Raw genomic sequence first — 4,605 nt, 5'->3', positions numbered from 1 at the left:
ATGGGATAGGGGGCAGGAGGATATGTTATGGTATAAATTACCATGGAGATTTATTCTGTGGGAGCTAGCCTGCTCCAGACCAGGCTAAATTCCAGGATCTATTTAATCTCATCCCTAATGTCAGTCAGCAGTCACCACAAAATGGAAACCAATAGTTATTTACTGCTCACTATACTTGTTATCACATATAAACTAGACCACTGTTAATTATTTATTATAAACGTTTGTGATCATTAATTTCAATGATTTTGGATAAAAATGATTTTTAGATGATGTTGCTATCATTAGATAATTTACAGTTTCCCATAGACTATAAGGCTATATATAAAATGATAGAATATTAGGGCCACGAGGGGAAAAAACACAAGTCATAATTTTGTAACCAGTTGTTTTAAAGGAGGACAGTTGTTAAAATGACAGATGTGGGGCATTTCGTGAAATTGTACTTCAGTATGGTTTCATAAACAAAGACATGCTGATGTGCCAGAATATTAAGTATCACATTGTCATAAGTATCAAAACTGTAAAAACAATATGTAGCTTTTCTGCAGAAAGAACCAGCCTCATAAATTTATGACTTTTACCTTTTTCTTCAGTGTGGCCCTAGTACTCTGTCATATAACAAATACACATTCCATATGAATATAAAAACACAATGTGTAACATTATGTTCCTTTATTGAATAAGGACAAAACAAAGCAGGTAAACCATCAGCTCCTTTCGAAACTGAAGTCACAGTGACTCTAAAGATGGAAAGCACAGAATCCAAGCATATTATACAAAATGATAACATACACATTCAAAGGTCTGTATATAACACACCCTGCATGTCTGCACACTAAAATAAATGCAGGACAAATCCATACACATCAACTGAACAGACAAATGAATGGATGCAGTAGCCTCCCCTGCAGCCTTGTATTACACACAGTATACCGCACAAACATCATAAGAGGCCAATTCGTCAAAAAACGAACCCAAAAAAACCCAAATTCCTCTGCCACCGCAGGACATATTTAACCAAAATTGAAAGCACATATACTAACTAAAATAATTCAACACACTATTGGTCCCTCAGCAGCCGACCACTGTCGTCCTCAGGGAAGATTGCCGGATTGTCCCAGTCCATGGCTGGTGGCACTCTGGGGGCCCTCTCCTTCCTCAGGCAGGCCACATTGTGGAGGACAGCACAACACAGTAATATCACATGCCCTAACAGGGCTGACCCTTAATTTGTGAAGGCAGTGAAAGCGTGCCTTCAGGAGGCCAAAGGTCATTTCAACTCTGGCCCTGGTCCTGGCATGGGCATGGTTGTAGGCCTGCTGTGCTTCCTGGGGGTCTGTGAAAGGTGTCAGGAGAAAAGGCTGGCAGCCATACCCCCTGTCTCCCAGCAACACACCAGAGAATTCACCTGTCAACACAAAATCTCATCATTACTACCTCATAAACACAGTGATATTCTTGACACAGCCATGATGGTTATAAATAGGGGTTTGTGTGCTTACCTTGTGATAGGCACTGATAGATTTCAGAGGCCCGAAAGATTCTGGAGTCATGGACTGAGCCAGGCCATTTTGCCACAACATTGCTGATCACACAGTCAGCATTGCAGACCATCTGAAATCATAAGATGAGGAATATTACACCAATCAATGCACATCACTGGCAATGCAGAGTGTTCGTCAATGGACAATATCAAAAAGTTATGTTCACCTGAACATTAATGCTGTGAAAGGATTTCCTATTCACAAAATCGGCCTCATGGGCACCTGAGGGGGCTTTTATCCTTATGTGTGTGCAGTCCACTGCACCAATGACATTGGGGAAACCTGTCACACAAAGTAATGAGTATCCTACTATGTGTTAACAGTTTTGCTGTAATTTGTAGATCCTCTTACCTGCAATCCTATAGAACTCCTCTTTGTGTCACAGAGTCTTCTGTGGCCAGGGAAGGAGATGAAGACATCTGCTAATGCTTTGATAGCCAGACACACACTCCTTATTGTGCGGCAAATTGTGGCCTTGTTCAGCTGTTCTGCATCCCCCACTGAGTACAGGAAGGCTCCACTAGCAAAAAGCGCAAGGCCACACAAACCATTTGCTCCACACTCAGTGCATGGCTCCGTGCAGTGCGGTGCTTAATCCTGGGACCCAGTAGTCTGCATAGATACCTGATGCCATCTGCAAGAAACCTGTATCTTTCATATAGATGGTCATCAGGGAAGGCCAGTGGTCCAACCGGTCCCTGAAGACCCTTTCTCGCCTGAAGGCTCTCCTCAGCACACAGTGCTTCTTCATCCACCACATCTCGCACGAATGGGCATGCCATTGTCAGAGCAGAAAGGAACACACAATTTTGGGCCTTCATAGTGGCTAGTGGCCACACACCTGGTGCTGGGGGGTGGGCAAAAGAGGGCGATGCCTTATAACGATGACTTGGTTGTACTGATTGCTGGGAAAATAAAAAAAACCTTAGAAAGATGCCACCGTCCTGTGTGCTCACAATAAGAGCTCATATGTCATGGCTCACTTGACTTTACGAGAATATACCTAATTTTTATTTTGAGCTGTGTCATCTTCTTGGAGCTGGGGGGAGAAAAGAAAAATAATGATTAATACATTTGTGTTACAGTTAGCATACATTGAAGGCATATCTCACCTCCCTCTCAAGTTTTTATTTTCAGTCCAGTTTCCTAATTGTCCTCTTTTTTATTTCGGACTCCAGTGCAAGATTTTCCATCTTTTTCTTCTTGTACTGAATTGTCTATGTCTGCCAGTTCTATTTGCGCCGGAGGTGGTTGCCATACAACTTTCTGATAGCTTGTGAGCTCTGTGAACACAATACAATTAGCGCAGCTGGAATTTGGCAGGATGTGGTGTCCTTTTATTAATACGCACTATGTTGCCAGGCTGGTTTTCCCACTGTATAGCATCTGGGTCCTGTAAAAGAAATTAGATTTTTTGATTTTGATGAGGACTCCTCACCATTGTAGAGTAAATAGTACTTTCACAGTCTTAACATGATACCTCATGCCTTCTGGAATCCAGAGAGATGGTCTCCTCCTCATCATCGTCTCCATCATGTGCTGTTGCTGCTGCACTGGGGCCTTAACCCTATCACATTTAATCTGGATTCATATTGAAGGCTAGTAGACAAGACATGCCAGGCCTACAGTATGCCTTTGATGGAGTACTCACTGGATCAGCATCGTCTGGTGCTTGTGCTGGTGGCTCTAACAGGAACACAGTGCTGCCAGACACTGCAAGGCAATAGGTAAACCAAAGTCAGACAGTCCAAATTGATTCTATGAATGTGGTTGTATCCCATGTAGAGATGGAAGGACATACCTTGAATGAAGCGGGTGGCATCTTGGGAGGAACCTATGCTCGTCTCTTTCCCCCAGGGATCCCTCTAAGACGGGCCTGCCTTTATTTAGCTCCAAGGCCTGTCCTCTGCTGGGGTAAGGTCAGCCTTTGGTGACCCACCACCCGTGCCTTGTCTGTGGGTATTCTTTTTCACTGCTAAAACAGTACAGACAATGTGTGAGCAGGCACCTTCTGGGTACAATATATGCTTGTGCTTTCTTTAGTGCAACCGGATTACGGATCAATTGAGCCAGGATCACCAAGATATCCTGGCTTAATCCTTTATCCTAGTTTTGTGCAACAGGCCCCTGGTTTCCTTCTTGCATTTTGTATTTATATTGATGTTTATTTTCTGTTATTTATGTAATTCAGGGCTCATCTGTAAAAGAAACCTTGGTCACAGTATGACTCCCTGATAAAATACAGGTTCAATAAAATTCACCACTATATTTTAAAGTAGGTATGGGATTAATTTCTGCTCATGCATTCTCATTTCGATGCCAAACTCACCACTGTTGTGCGTGGCCAAAGAGCTCTATTTTCATGTCATCTGACTTAAGCACGTGTTCTACTCAATGCCAATGTTTTGAAAATTCCAGTTTAACTCCATGCTAACTCTGTTTACATTTGTTGGATGAGAGGAAAATATACTGTAGCTCTTTGGCCTATGAACAACAATGGCGAGGGAGTTCTCTTCTTATCCTCTTCTACATGATAAAAGGGCAGGTACTTAAATGTCAAAGACGCACACTGGTTCACTTTCAATTATTTGTTTCGACTTAATCGACATAAGTAGCTTGAAGGACTAATCAGACCGGTCAAGTGGCGAATGAGGGAGCCCTTCCCCCTCATACCAAAGAGCAACTCACCTGCCCTCTTCTCCTTCTCACCTTTCTTCCTCACAGAAGAGTTCTACTTGGCTCTCCTCAGCGCGACTTGATACTTTTTCGGCACTGTTCACATGTGCCGTTAACCCTGCACTCGGTGGCGTAACCTTATCAGCTCACGTCTTTTGTGTTGAGTGACATTTTTGGGTAAGAATTAGCTTCAGTGCCTTTATTCCTTTGTCTCCTTTTGTAGCTAGCATCACACGGCTAACTGCGGCGACATGGCTAGCTTAGCTGCAAGGCTTAGCTAACCTGGCTAGCTCGCTGCAAGGCTAGCTATCCTACGGCTAGCTTTTCTACTTGGAAGGGTAGAATTACTAGTTTGCTCTCTCGTTTAGTTCGACCCTTCATC

The 4,605-nt window shown here is 43.1% G+C and overlaps 1 long non-coding RNA gene across 3 annotated transcripts; it reads right to left on the bottom strand.

Annotated features, from left to right (window-relative positions):
• Nucleotides 1-1,089: 1,089 nt before the first annotated feature.
• On the bottom strand, nt 1,090-2,180 carry LOC139027500 (uncharacterized). 3 transcript variants are annotated; one of them, XR_011479598.1, is made up of 3 exons: nt 1,899-2,180; nt 1,506-1,829; nt 1,090-1,411 (listed from the first exon to the last, which is right to left on the bottom strand). It is a non-coding gene; the product is annotated as an uncharacterized lncRNA (long non-coding RNA). The 3 variants fall into 3 exon arrangements; XR_011479600.1 differs by having other exon boundaries at nt 1,093-1,411; nt 1,506-1,617; XR_011479599.1 differs by lacking the exon at nt 1,899-2,180 and having other exon boundaries at nt 1,094-1,411; nt 1,506-1,617; nt 1,714-1,864.
• Nucleotides 2,181-4,605: the final 2,425 nt, after the last annotated feature.

Source organism: Salvelinus sp. IW2-2015, unplaced genomic scaffold (assembly GCF_002910315.2).
Source record: "Salvelinus sp. IW2-2015 unplaced genomic scaffold, ASM291031v2 Un_scaffold16635, whole genome shotgun sequence".
Taxonomy (NCBI): Eukaryota; Metazoa; Chordata; class Actinopteri; order Salmoniformes; family Salmonidae; genus Salvelinus; species Salvelinus sp. IW2-2015.
Note: the sequence above shows the minus strand (reverse complement) of the source record. Positions and strands in the feature narration are given on the sequence as shown.